The 15233-nt window shown below is 45.4% G+C and overlaps 1 protein-coding gene across 1 annotated transcript in view; it reads right to left on the reverse strand.

Annotated features, from left to right (window-relative positions):
• Positions 1–15233, reverse strand: part of YTHDF2 (YTH N6-methyladenosine RNA binding protein 2) — a 221653-nt gene that overhangs the window by 47578 nt on the left and 158842 nt on the right. The window lies entirely within an intron of this gene.

Here is a 15233-nt window from a genome sequence, read left to right on the forward strand (position 1 = left end):
GCTGTAGGGTCAGCATTTTGAATTTTGGGACAATGATGTATGTGTTTAAGATGGACAGGTCGAGAATAGGTCTCCAGCTTTTTTCTTTTCTTGGTACTAGGAAGAGTCTGGAGTAGAATCCTTTGCCCTGTTCTGTTATTGGTACTCTTTCCACAGCTCTCATCTTTGTTAATTGCCTTATCTGTTGTAGAGCTTCTATTTTTTGATTTGGAGGCAGGTTTGGCATTCCTCTTTTGACTGGTAAGGTGTGGAAGTGGAACCGGTAGCCTTGGTCTATGGTTTGCAGAATCCACTTGTCTTTTGTGATAGTGCCAATTTTTCGAAAATAAGGCTAACTTTCTGCCTAATGGTGCTGCTATTTGCTCCCTGGTAGGCGGAGTTAGAGCCAAGTCACTGTGATTGTCCTGTTGCAGTGGTAGTGGTCGTGTCTGTGCCTCTTATTACCTTGCCACTGTCGTCCTCTGTAGGCACCTCCTCTGGATTGATTTCTGCCTCTGGAGTGTCTATTCCTGCCCCTTTGGGATCTTGTGGAGTCAGGAAAGGACCAATTTTTGGCAGGCCAGTTCCTGCTAAACCTTGGGGGCTGAACCTGTAAGAAATCTTTAACTGTTTGTACAGATTTTGCCTTTTCTTCCATTTTCTTCATTACCTCCTGGGCAGGTGTACCAAATAAACTGGCCTTATCTATAGGAGCATCTAATAGCTTAGCTTTAACATGATCCGGTAAGACCTGCTCTTTCAACCATGCATGTCTTCTTATCACTGTGCCAGTCATGGCTGATCTAAATGAAGCCTCCAGTGCATCATAGCCACATTTTAAGGAATGGTTACTAACCTGTTGTATGTTATTCACCATTTCTAATACATATTTCTTATCTATAGATTCATCAGAGGTTAGTTTTTTAGTTAACTGATCAAGCATAAACTCCTGGTATTGGATCATGTGAAACTGACAGTTTAAAGCTCTAGCTGAGAGAGTAGCAGAACTTTTTTTACCCCATCTGTCTAAAGACCTGGCTTCCCTTTCTGAAGGAATAGGGTTTTTTGCTGTGGTCGAGGCTACTGCCTTAGGCCCCTGGGAAATAGTTTCGGGGTCTGCCAGTGGGGCCTTGTATAGGTGGTGATGGGTGTCTGGTACCCTGTAAAATCTATCAGGTTTGGCAGGGGCTGGAGGTAAAGAATCAGGAGCAGTGCAGACATCATTGAATGCATCATCCACAACAGGCAAAACAGGAGGAATAGCTAAGGGCCTATGTTGTGGTAAGTGCAGAAAAGTCCTAAGCCTTTTTCTTGAATCTGAGAAATCTAGTCCCTGCCATTGGAATTGCTCTCTTGGCATGTAAGGTTTCCCCAAAGGAAAATTCCTCTGGTGGAGAGGCAGCTGGAATGGATTCTTCCGCATCAGAGTCTTCATAAGTAGAGAAAGGATCCTCTGGCTGTTCTGTAATGTCGGAGTCATCCGCAGAATCAGAGGACACTGGCTCGGGGGGCTCTGTCCTAGGTCTCTTTTCTGGGGGCTGAGAGGCCCTGTCTGGGTGAGATTGGGATCCCCTAATTAAGGATATTAAATCTTCTGCCAGAGTAAGCATTTGTGAACTGGAAGTGGGCCTGTGTGAGGGAGGTTTAACAGGCACTGACTTAACAGATTTGGCTGCTGTAGCCCTGGCAAAGGCCTTGATAGACATGGCTGCAGGGGGTCTAGCAGCACCACGTGCTGGGGTAGAGACATCCAAAGGGATGGTGTCTGATAACTCACTAGAAGCCACAGTTGTAGGCAAAATTTCTGAGGCCGATTCAGGTAAAGTAGCGGGAGCCTCAGTAGTAGTCATGGATTCGGCTGAAGATTGACCAGTTTTCTCGGTTTCGGCCGAAACAGAGACACTCGCAGCTTGCTTAACCATGGTTTCGGCCGAAACCGCGGACCGCGAGTGTCGGTCTTTTTCCTTGCGTTTTTTTAACAATTTGGGTAGTCGGAGGATCCGGCGGCATAATGTACGCAAAGTCTGAGCCGAAAAACTGTTCAGCAAACTCCGACAGACGCCTTAGCGTTCGTCGGTTAAAGGAAGCACAGGCCGAACAGGCTGCTACGTCGTGGTCTGGGCCTAAGCAAGGCAGGCAGTAAGAGTGGAAATCTTTGAGGTATTTAAGTTAAACAGTTATTGACTTTCTGACATCGGCTGAGGCAAGAAAGAGTCCCCAACGGGGTACTTAGCTTTTTAGAAGTCTTCGAAGTAGTATTCGGTAGTAGTAATCTCTGGATCTGACCGACCGGCACTTGCGAACAGCTTCTGCTTCGGGCGCCACGCGGCAAGAAAGACTGGGGAAAATGGCGTCGGCTGATGCCTTTATACCCGAAGACCAGCAGAGATGACGTCGGGTGAAGTGCAACATCAGCCGAAGCCGGACCCAGACTTTGGAATCTGGCCGACCGAAGGGCTGCCTGACGACAGGACAACCAATTTGTTATGACTGCAGATGCATCCATGAAGGACATCTGGAGGTATAGCTAAAGGCCTATGTTGTGGTAAATGCAAAAAGGTTCCAAGCCTTTTTCTTGAGTCTGAAAAATCTTGGCCCTGCCACTGAAATTGTTCCCTCATAGCATGCAAGGTTTCCCCAAAGGAAAATTCCTCAGGTGGAGAGGCAGAAGGGATGGACTCTTCAGCATCAGAGTCTTCATAAGGGGAAAAAGGAGCCTCTGGAGGGTCTGTATTATCTGAATCAGAGGAATCATCTGTGGAAACTGGCTCAGGGGCCTCTGCTCTAGGCCTCTTCTCTGGAGGTGGGTGAGAGGCCCTGTCTCGGAGAGGTTGGGATCCCCGGATTAAAGAAATGATATCCTCTGCTAAACTAAGCATTTGGGAACTGGAGCTAGGCCTGTGAGAGGGGGTCTTAACAGGCACAGATTTAGTAGCTTTAGCTGCTTTAGCCCTGGCAAAGGCCTTAATGGACATGGCTGCAGGAGGCCTAGCAGCTCCACGTGCAGGGGTTGAAATATCCAAGGGAATAGTGTCAGATAATTCCTGAGAAACCACAACTGCAGGCTGGATTTCAGAAGCCGATTCCACCAGGTTGGAAGAGGCCTCGGTAGAAGGTAAGCTTTCGGCTGAAGGAAGAACCGCTTGCTCGGTTTCAGCCGAAACAGAGGCACTCGCGGTTGTCTTAACAGCGGTTTCGGCCGAAACCGCGGACCGCGAGTGTCGGTCCTTTTCCTTGCGTTTTTTGGATATTTGTGAAGTCGGAGGATCCGACGGCATAATATAAGCAAAATCAGAGCCGAAAAACTGCTCAGCAAATTCCGACAGACGTCTAAGCGTCCATCGGTTAAAAGAAGCACAGGCTAGACAAGCTGCTACGTCGTGGTCTGGGCCTAAACAAGGGAAGCAGTAAGAGTGGAAATCTTTGAGGTATTTGTTTCCCACAAGTTAAACAGTTATTCACTTTTTCTGACATCGGCTGAGGCAAGAAAGAGTCCCCAACGGGGTACTTAGCTTTTTAGAAGTCTTCAGTAGGAGTAATCTCTGGTTCTGACCGACCGGCACTTGCGAACAGCTTCTGCTTTGGGCGCCACGCGGCAAGAAAGACTGAGGAAAATGGCGTCGGCTGATGCCTTTATACCAGAGTAACTGCAGCAATGACGTCGGGTGAAGTGCGACACCAGCCGAAGCCAGACCCAGACTTTGGAATCCGGCCGACCGAAGGGCTGCCTGACGACAGGACAACCCATTTGTAAGGACTGCAGATGCATCCTTGAAGGACATCCCATCTGTGATTACTGCAACTGTATGCACGATGAACACCCATGAGCTGGGTCCGCTACGGTAAAAGAAACTTTGCATATTTTTGGACTTTACGAAAACTGGGTCTCAGAGGGGCTGACAGCTTTGTTCAAAAGATGGAGATTCAACACTTCTTACCTCAGCAGTGAGTGGATATTTTAACCACACACAACTACAGAAGAGACTTCAGACATGTGGTTGGGTCAGGGTCTGACTGCAGGTTCTAAAGAAAACTTTGTAAACAAATGTATTAAACCTTCACTAATTAGAGGGACAACAGGAACTAGCCTTGCGAGTTGAAGCATTAAAACAGGTTGCAGTCACTTGACAATTTTAAAACTCTCAAGCTCCAGATCCTCCCATTGCTCTAAATACACTTCACCTCCCTGATTAGAATCCAAGGCTGACCACAAACGGGAGCACAGTTAAAGCACAGTTAGTACAGAGCTGCTGTGCTCCTCCCAGTCTCCTCAAACCAGCATTCCCCTTTCTCCATCCTTAGAGCACTTTGAACCATCGCACAATGTTACATTTTTTCATTTAACTGGGATGGCTTGCTGGCATGGCTCAGGCCAAGAGGAAAAATATACACTAGTACAGAAAAATTAAAACCACCACCACTTAAAATTACTACAAGGGAAATGCACAATGAATCAAGTTCAAAGTGACAGAAAATATAATTAGAACACCTGCAGTACAGCTCAAACCGGTAATGACAATTTAGTATGCACAACATACAGCAGAAGACCCATACACAATGAAAACATCTTACCAGCATGATGCTTATGGATTCTGGCCACCACATTTGCCTTTATTTACGCTATAGTGAAAGTGGCCAGTTACGGTACAGTATGAGAGATTTCAGTCAATATGGACTAATTTGGAATTTCTGAGAGTAGTTTCATTCTACCCAAGGCTAGTTTAAAGGATAATTTGCTTTATCCAAGAGAGCAAAAAAGTTTAGTATTTATATTCTTGAACTCCTGTAGTGAAGAGTTCCGTACTTACCAGAACTTGGAATCTGTGCTATCCATGGTCATTCATCACTGATGGGTGTAGGATAAGACAGAATCAGAGCCAGCAACTAGAAAGCAGCTCCTGCTGAGCTGAAGCTCTTCCCCTTCCCAAGATCCCCCGATGGTCACAATCCTCAGTTTGCCGGAGGCAGTGAAAAATGCCTAAAAAAGATGAAACTAAACTAAGGAATACATCCCTCACTAATTCCCTAATCACCAGGAAGGGGGTAAGGAGGATGGGAACATGGACAATGGATAGCACAGATTCTAAGTTAAGTACGTAACTATCTGGTGCTATGTGTCATTACGGATCACAGATGGGTCAGAGTCCCTAGCTACCAACACTGGGAGGCATCATGGAAGGACATGCTGGAGCACAGAAAACCCAAAGGAAGCCCTGCTCCTGAACGCCAGCTCTAGCTTGTAATGAGCAACAAAAGTATGGGGATTATACCAAGTAGCAGCAGGGAAAATCTAGTTAAAAGTTTAGCCAAGAAGGCAGAAGACATGGCTACTGACCTAGCAGAGTGAGCTTTGACTGGTCTGGCGAGCTCCAGGTGTCTGCCTTCTTAAATAAGAAATACACCTGGTGATGCAACAAGAAATAGACACTTTGGAAACAGCTTAACCACTCCTGACCTAAGAAAAGGCAGAGCTGATCAGACTTCTGAAAGGTTTTTACCTCAAATGAACTGAAAATTAACTGCCTATGAACATCCAAACAATGCAACTGATGCTCTTTACTGGAAAAATTAGGGAAGAACACAGGAAGATGAATCGACCGATTAAGACTTCCCTCCGAAGCTACCTTAGGGATAAAGGAAGGACTGATCCGGAGACGCCCCATCCTTATGGAATATCATGAAGGGAGGCTTTATGCACAGGGCCTGCAATTCAGAGAGCCTCCTGGCTGAAGTAACCGCCACCAAAAAGGCGGTCTTTCAGGACAGGAATTTAAGGTCACAGGTCACCACAGGCTCAAAAAGTTTGCGGACTGCAGCACCAGAGAGATCCCAAGGAGAAGACAGATCCTTTATAGGAGGTTGGAGAAGAAAGATCCCTTTAAGGATGGCCTTGCACAGCCTAAAAGAAAATATGGGACTTTTACTCAAATGGAAGTTTAAGATCAGTGGCCAGTTGAAGCTTAATCGGAGAGAAACTAGCCCTCTGTTGAAAAAAAGAGGCCAGAAATAAGATGTCAGGGACAGAAGCTGCAGGATGCACATCTTGAAGGAAATTGCAGCAAATGAGATCTGAGGTTTGTGGGTAGCAAGGGATCTTGGGAAGGAAAGGAGCTTGAGCTCAGGAGCCCTCTTCCTAGATGCCAGCTCAGATCTGATGCCTGATCCTACACATACATGAACTGCTTTACGAAATGATCTGGTGCTATCACTTAATCCAAGACTAACTACATATTCTGGATGTGGATAGAACACACCAGAAGCTGGAAAAGGCACTGCCAATTAAGATTTTATATGCTCCCTTTTAACTGATTTAAGAGCAAAACGTTTTCAATGTGGTATGAAGCACATGCTTTGATCCAAAGTCACTCCCAAGATATTTCTGTTGTCAGATGTAGCCCATGTGGGTCAATTAAATGATAGGAAAGAAGCACTAGCTAATCTCTGATGTATGCCTAAAGCTATGGATTTCTGGTTGTTCAAGTATAACGGGTCTGAAGCAAAGTCCCCTGTACACAACCATTAACTTAAAAGCTGCATTTCAGTCACTGCTGCTATTGGAAGAAAATATTCTTAAGAGGATGGCATTTTGGACTGCTCCCAAGAGCAAATGTTGGGGTCGGTTCAATGTGAAATCCACCTTTTACAAGTGTGAGAGAGAAACTCAGCCTTTTTCAAGGACTGGGCCTGGAGCAGTCATCCAAATACACAAACAATACCACCTTTGTTCTGCAATGTGTTCACACTGGTGCAAGGCACCTGGAGAAAATTAACTTATTTTTAGGCAAGACCCAGAAGGGTACTTACAAGAAACTAGCCATGGCATTGGGTAAAGTCCAGTGGTTTACACTTATCATACTTTTAAAACAGTGTATACTGTATCTCATGCCCTAAAAAAATATAAATAAAAAAGGGTACACACCCCTGTTAAAGGTGCCAGGTTTTTGTGAAAAAAAACCCCACAATAAATCATTTCAAAACTTTTCCCACCTTTAATGTGACCTATAACCTGTACAATTCAACTGAGAAAAATCTGTTTGGGGAAAAATATAAAAAAACAAATGTACAATACTCGGGTTGCACAAGTGTGCACATCCTTACTTTGTTGAAGCACCTTCTGATTTACCTACAGCATTCAGTCTTCTTGGGTAGGAGTCTTGGAAGTATGGTACATCTTGACTTGGCACTATTTGCCCACTCTTCCTTGCAAAACCTCCCCAAATCTGTCAGATTGCAAGGGCATCTCTTATGCACAGCCCTCTTCAGGTCACCCCACAGAATTTCAACTGAAGTCTAGACTCTGCCTGGGCCATTCCTTCTGGTGAAGCCATTCCTTTTATTTGGATGTATGCTTGGGGTCACTGTTGAAAGGTGAAATTCCTCATCTTCAGCTTTCTAGCAGAAGCCTGAAGATTTTGGGCAAAAAGTGACTGGTATTTGGAACTGTTCAGAATTCCCTCCAACTTGACTAAAGCTCCAGTTCCAGCTGAAGAACAGCAACTGGAAAGCATGATACTGCCACCGCCATGTTTCACCATGAGGATGATGTTCTTTTGGTGATGCAAATTTTTTGTGCATCAAACGTACCTTTTGGAATTGTGGCCAAAAAGTTCAACCTGGGTCTCGGACCATAACACATTTTCCCACATGCTTTTGGGGGACTTTATGTATTGTTTTGCAAATTTTTGCCGGGCCTGGATGCTTTTCTGTGTAAGTGAAGGCTCAAGTCTTGCAACCCTACCCCATAGTCCAAACGTATGGAGAATACAGGAGAGTGTCACATGTAGTACACAACCAGTACTTGCCAGAAATTCATGCAGCTCTTTCAGTGTTGCTGTAGGTCTCCTGGCAGCCTCCCTGATCATTTTTCGTCTCTTTTCATCAATTTTGGAGGGACGTCCCTTTCGTTACATCACTGTTGTCCCATATTTTCTCCACTTTTTGATAACTGTCTTCACTGCGTTCCATTGTATATCCAATGCTATGAAAATTTTTTGCACCCTTCTGATACCTTTCAGTAATGAGATCCCTTTGATGCTTTGTAAGCTCTCTGTGAACCATGGCTTTTACTGTAGGAAGCAACTGAGTAAGTGTCAGGAAAATCCTACTAGGGCAGCTGAACTTTATTTGGGGTTGATGACAGGTGTGCACCCAATACGACTGAATGCTGTAATTAAATCAAAAGGTGCGCGCGGGCAGGGCACCAGGCCAAGCGTGCGCGCACTTTGCAACCAGCTTATTGTATGTTTTTAGCCCCCCCCCCAACAGATTTGTTTTTCAATTGAATTGTACAGGTTATAGATCGCATTAAAGGTGGGAAAAGTTTTGAAATTAGTTATTGTGGCATTTTTATATCACAAAAAACTAGCATTTTAACAGGTGTGTACACTTTTTATATCCACTGTACTTTAGAGTGTATTCACTGTTGTAGTCATGACTTGCTAAGATTTCCTGCTGTGCAAGTCCTGGCTGTCTGGGTTACATCTCCCTCCTAAGGCTGGTGGGTGCCCTACCCGGATGTCAGTATGCTTGGGTATAAAGGGAGCTAGCCGGTGCCATGACATCAGTTTTTTTTTTCTTGTCTTAGAAGGTAGGAGCTCCCAGAATGAACCATAAGCAAGAGAGAAAAGGTAGAAAAGGGAGCCTGCTGGGTTATCACCCAAGAAGCCCTAATTAGTAAAGCAAAGCAGCAGACTACTACTGTAGGGAAAAAGAGAAGGGAGGGAAATACTGCAACAGTGAATACAAATCTACATTTAAGTGTATACAACTGTACTATGTGCATGTTTCACTGTTTCAGTCCTGATTTCTGGGATCATTTCCAAAGCTGGGGATGATGCAAGGTAGATACCCTGCAATATGACAGTGGCAAACCCTGCTCTAAATTTCAGAAGGCCAAGTGGTAGTGTTTGATAAAGGTATGCATACATGACCAGGTAGCAGTTCAAAATGTCATCGGTAGGTACTTGAATCATTCAGGAAGGTAGCAGAGGTAGAAGTGGCACTATTAGAGCGAGTCCTTACAGTTTCAGGTGGCTTTTTGCCATGATGGCTGTAACAAGAAAATACACTGGGAGATCCACTGAGATTGTATGGAGATTGGTTTCCCTTCAGAAACAATGGCATAGGAAACATTGTCAGCTTCTGAAAGATTTAGTTATGTCAAAATAACAGCGAAGCTGTCTATGCACATCCAAGGAGTGAAGGAATCTTTCCCCTGGTTCTGATGTTTGGAGAAAAAGTGCAAGACTTGATTAAAGGATACATTGGTGACCACATTGGGCATAAAAGGATGATCAGCTCAGTGATACTCTGTCTTGAATAAAAAATGGTCCCTGCCATTAGAGCCTGTAGCTCAAACTCTCCTTAGATGAGTAGCCAGTAAAAAGGGCAGTCCTCCAGGTTAAAAACTTAAATCAGCAGAAGCTGCTTGTTCAAAGAGGGGTAGCGTCAACGTTTTTTTTAGAACTAAACTACAGTCCCATGGAGGGGAGGGGTGTCTACTGGGAGGACTGAAGTGAACCACTCCCATAAGAAACTGCTGTGGGTGAGAAAAGACAGGAGGAAGAGTAGGGATGTGGGCTTAACTGCTAGAGGTGTGAATTTTGATGAGAGGCCACTGTTGTCCAACAAGGTATCTAGGTAATCTAAAATGGCAGACCTAGAATGGAGGTCTTGCTGCTGACACCAAATGGAAAATCTCTTCCTAGTACTAGGCCTTCTAGCCTCTGAGAATGTTTTGAGCTGGTCTGCTTAGGGTATGCTCAGAGTAGTACTTTTGGGAATTATCCAGGCTGAGAGAGAGTCTTAGGTTGGGGTGCACAAGCCTCCCCTTGTCCTGAGTCAGAAGGTCCACTCTGAGGCAACTGCCACAGAACTGTTGGTTAAACTTTTAGCAGAGGATACTAGTGCTGCTGGGCAAGTCTGTGGCTATTAGGATGACCATTGGGCCTTGACCCTCAGAAGGGGCAGTGAAGGAAACACAACAGAACAGGTTGTTCCAAAGGAAGAAGGCATCAGTTCTCCAGACTGTGGGTAGTTTGCTTCTGGAACAGAAACATTTCAGTTGGGCATTTTCTTTGGTGGCAAATACTCTGTGGGGAATCCCCATTTTTGGAGTACGCCGAGAAAGGTTTCCCCAATGCAAATGCCACTCGTGGGAATCCAAGTTCCTGTTGAGATGATAGTGTTGAGTCCCTGGGAAGTATTGTGCCAGAAGGTGCAACCCCAGAGTGAGCAGTCTCCCAGACCTGCATCACTAGTTGACAAAGTGCAGGAATGGGTGCCCCCTTGTTTATGTACCACATGACTGCGGTGTTGTTTTTACAAGCAGGAACCCCTGGTTTCCACTGTTCTTTGAAAAGCCACTAAGCCCTCTGGAAAGAACAGTGCAAATTGGTGTGCTTGTGTCAAAGGATTTTCCACATCTGCCCCGAGATTGAAGGTGCGGCATATAAGCCCCCGCCAGACCGTCTCTGCAGCATCTGTGGTTAAAGTTTGGCTCTGAGGGATGAACCTGAACAAGAGACCCAGGTTCTGGGCACATGCCCAAGTCTACCATGCAAATTGTCTCCTGAGACACAATGCTGGCACCACAGATTGAGACACCACTGGAGTTTCCTCATCTGCAGCCTGGCTAGAGGGATCATAAGTACAACAAGATGCCATGTAGCCTATTGCTCAGAAATTCCCTGAGCGAGAGGCACTGTCTCAACACAATGGTTAGTTTAGAGTCAGGAAGGAGACTTTCTGGAAGAAGGAAGGCTGGCTCTTTGGAGGGAATCCAGAAGAGCCCCCAGGAAAACCATCCTGGTGGATGGGTCTGTGTTGGGATTGCAAAGAATTATGGCGATCCTCAAGGAGGCGACGAGCTGCTGAGTGAAGGCAAGACCCTTGAGTAGCTTTAACTAGTGGCTTGAATGAGGTGGTCTAGATAGGGGTCAATTTGGACCCCTCTTGTTCTGCAGAAGACAATCACAGGAGGTAAACACTTTGTGAAGACCCTAGGAGCAGCAAAGCCAAAGGGCAGTAGAGAAATGAAAGTGACTGGTACCTGCTCTGAAACGAAGAAACATTTGCACAATTCCGCTATAGGAATGTGCATGTAAGCATCTTTTAGGGCTAAGGTGACCATTAAGGCCAGAGGGGCTATCATGGGAAAACTATTCTGAAGTCAACATTTTGAATTTTGGTACCAGCAGGGACTGATACGAGGGTAGAAAAGTGTAAAATGGGGTGCAAAGAGCCTTCCTTCCTGGGCACCAGGAAAAGCCTGGAATAGAACCCCTTCCCTATTTGATGTTCTGGCACAGATTCCACTCAGCCCTGTGAGCTTAGATTGTGAACCTGAGAAAGCCTCTGCTCTTGATTTTGTGGAACATCCAGATAACCCAATACAGTGAAAGTGAGCCTGTAACCATCTTTGAAAAGTTTCAGAACCCACTTGTCTGAAGTAGAGGGGCCAAACTTCTTTTGAACAGGCATAACCTTCCTCTTAGTCTTACCATCTTTCTGGAGAGGATGGGGGGGGGGGGCATGTATGGGGAAAGGAGTCATTGCTGCTCTCTGCCAGGGCCCTGTGGCCTAGAACTCCCCTGGGTGGGGGTTCCTGAGGACCCATCTGGGCCTTTGTGAATGCTGCTGCCTTTGAGGCCTTTCCCCACAGAGGCTTCCTCTAGCTGCTTTTTGCTAGAGAGGGAAAGAACCACTGTTTAGTAGGAAAATTCCCACTAAAACTAGGAGGCTGAACTCTGAAGTCCAGTTTGCACAGATTTCGCTTTCATCTTCCATCTTTAAATCACAGCCTCTGGCCCAAAAAGGAAATCCTTATCCAGGGGTGCACCCAAAAGTTTGGATTGAACAGGATCTAACAGGGTCTGCTCGCCAAGTATGCCTTCTAATGAAGAAGCCAGACATCAGCTTGGCTACAGGCTTCCATAGCATCATAGCTGCAGTGCAATGAGTGTATAGCCACCTGGTAGCCATAATGGCAAAGGTCCAACAATTCCTTGGCCATTTTCTTGTCGTCCAGGGAGGAAATTTTGCACTTCATTTTATCCAAAATACTTTACTGGCATTTATCAAATGAAACTGGCATTTAGAGGCCAGGGTAGCAAAAGTGTAAATCTTACCAAACCTACCAATGGTCCTGCTTTGTCAGTAGGTAAAGGGTTTGAAGAGCTGGCCCTTGCTCCCTTGGGGTCTGGAGTAAAACTAGGTGAGCAGAAAGTTTTTTTGAAGAGGTACTTGTGAATCCAGCACCCTGTAAAACCTGTCTGGTTTTCAAGGGGCTGGAGGTAGAGAGAATCTAAAGTTAAAAAGAGTCTATAAAAACATCTTCTACAGCCTCCAAAAACAGGAGGAATAGCCAAAGGTTCGTGTTCTGTGAGGTCAAGGAACTCCCACAACCCTCTGAATCTTTATCTTCAAAGTAAGGGTCACTCCGCACAGTCACCATCTTCATCTGAAATCAGGATGTTTGGAGAAAATTTTGGGCAGAATCCCTCTTGCTTTGGAAAGACACCAAAAGGGGTCACCTATCTCCAAGGAGACCAGGTTTTCAGCTAACCAGAGCAGGTCTTGCTGATAACCTGCCAAGTGGGAGCCAGTAGGCCTAGGCATAGTAAGAGGTAGAACCCTTCTTAGAAGTAAGGGCATAGGTACATTCACAGCCCTGACTGTCTTTGTAATGCAGACCCAATACAAGCTGATGCCTCACAGGAATGTCACCAGTTCAAAGATTGCTCATTGGAAGCAAAGGTCTGCAGAGCCACTCCAGACCCAACAAAGCCAAGGCCTGCGCAAAAGTGGAGGGACCAAACAGCATGACTCCAAAAGGGAGTAGACAAGAGGCCTGTGCCACCACCTCAGTCACAGGGGGCTACAAAAGCACCGCTCCTTCCTTTGCAATAAGCCTTGGGATAGGCAAGCAGAGAATGACTGTCCAAAGCCCTAAGCTCAGGTCTTTTCCTAGTCCTCCTCATGCTTAGGGAGCTCACCCTCAGGACAACCAGCAGACACCAATGTCTGATGCAAAGATCAGTGACCAAGATGCCTAGCTGTGGCTTTGGCCCTACACCTATAGTCCAAGAATTAAAATAGGTGCAAAAACTGCAATTGGGGACGTTGTGATCCAGGCCTAGACAGGTGACAGTATGACAGTGTGTGGGGACTTGCTTACCACAGCAGAGGCAATTGTTAACCTTACCTGACATGAGTTAAAAGCAAAAGATTTCCCCAGCAGGGTACTAAAGCGAAGACTACACTGGTGCAGATTCAATACTTCAGTGCACTGGTCACAATAGCTATGCCAACTAATGGAGGTGAAATGATAATGTCCATATTTTGCTAAAATTCTTAGCAAGCATATCACCTCTAAGGATAGGGATGTGCAAGTAGGCATCTTTCAGGGCTATAGTAACTAGGTCTTTACCATGGCTAGAAATGCCTAGTGAATAACCTGAACTTGGGAACACATTGGACCAAGTTCAAAATGGGCTTTCAGGAAAGTCCTCTAGCAGGAAAAACCCTATTAAATACATCTTTGCATTCATGGTCCCATGAAAATCACAATGGTACTTTCTAACATTTGCTGCAAAATGAGTGCTACGAGATAATCTTGCTTGCCTGGGTCTTTGGTGCTCCTGTTAGTGATCTGGGAGGAAATTCTATGGTAACCATTTACAAAAATACTGAGAATACAATCTGCCAGAGATTATGGCCCTCCATTCCTACAGACAGGCAGCTAAGCTTGCCTACTAGTGGCTTGGGATCTTTGAGATGACTATAGCTTGGCTGGTTCCCTGCGTCCCCACACCTTCTTGCCATTCTTGGAAGGGCTTGTTACCTTCATATTTGCAGCCCCATCTTCTTTAAAGGTGAAGGTATGTTAAAAATTGTAAGTTACATACTCACCATAAAGTACAGTTTTGTACCTACCATAAATGTAGATGTTAGAGTGCTAATACAGCTGCAGTAATAACATATGGGTTCTCTGCAGTCATGCGGTCCCTCGGTCGGCCGAATTACAAAGTCTAGGTCCGGCGTCGGTTGTTGTCGCTTCTTTTCCTGACGTCAGAGGCGCAGGAGTATACAAGACACAGCCGACGCCATTTTCTTAAGTCTTTCTTGCCCCAGATGTTAGGTGCCCCCAGTAGGAAGGCAATACATAAATTATATTTATATACATGCAATGCAATCTAAATCAAAAAACAGTAGTTGCAAGCAAATATACCATAGAAGGATAACCCAAACAGTTTGTATGAAGAGGGGTTAGGTCCTAGGCCTTTACCAAGAAGGGAAGGAGGGAGGGAAATCTGTACTGCAGCTGTATTAGCACTCTATCTACATTTATGGTAGGTACAAAACTGTACTATGTTCATCGTGCATACAGCTGCAGTAATAACATATGGGTAGAATCCCAAAGCTACGCACAGGGTGGTAGGCACTAGGTAAAACTGGGATGAGCCAGAATGCCCTGCAAAACAGCAGTAGCAAAGCCTGCTCTAGTTTTGGAATATAAAGGCAGGTGGTAGTGTCTTGTGAAGGTATGTACAGAACTCCAAGTGGCTGCCTCCAAAATATCTTTGGTAGGAACTCCTCTGAGGAAGGCTGTAGAGGTAGCTGTGGCCCTGGTGGAGTGGGATCTGATGCCCGTAGGGACAGATTTTCCATGATAGGAGTAACAAAACCGTATGCAGTGGCCTATCCATTTTGAAATGGTCTGTTTGGTCACTGGCTTCCCTTGAGCTCCTACAGCATAGGATACAAAAAGTTGTCTATGGATGTCTAAAGAGTGTAGCAGCCTTTCCCCTTTGTTTTGAAGATTGGGGTAAAAGGTAGGCAAGTGTATGGCTTGATTTAAAGCTACCCTGGATACCACTTTAGGCATAAATGATGGGTTGGTTCGAAGGGAAACGCTGTCCTGATGGAAGATGAGAAAGGGCTGCACAGCCAGGAGGGCTTGTAGTTCCGAAACCCTACGAGCTGAGGTAATGGCCAGAAGGAAGGATGTTTTCAAAGACAAATGTTGCAAATCTGCTGAGGCAGCTGGTACAAAGGGAGGCAATGTTAATTTTTCTAGAATATAATTAAGATCCCAGGCTGGCACTGGTTGTTTCCTTGGTGGTCTTATATTCTTAGCCCCTCTGAGGAACTGTCTTGAGTGGGTGAGAGAATAAGGGTGGATCAGTGTTGAATTCTGCAGAAATAGCTGAGGCATGGATTTTTATGGAGGAAAATGAAAGTCCACTGTTCAG

Source organism: Protopterus annectens, chromosome 1.part2 (assembly GCF_019279795.1).
Source record: "Protopterus annectens isolate FY-2018-M chromosome 1.part2, PAN1.0, whole genome shotgun sequence".
NCBI lineage: Eukaryota > Metazoa > Chordata > Ceratodontiformes > Protopteridae > Protopterus > Protopterus annectens.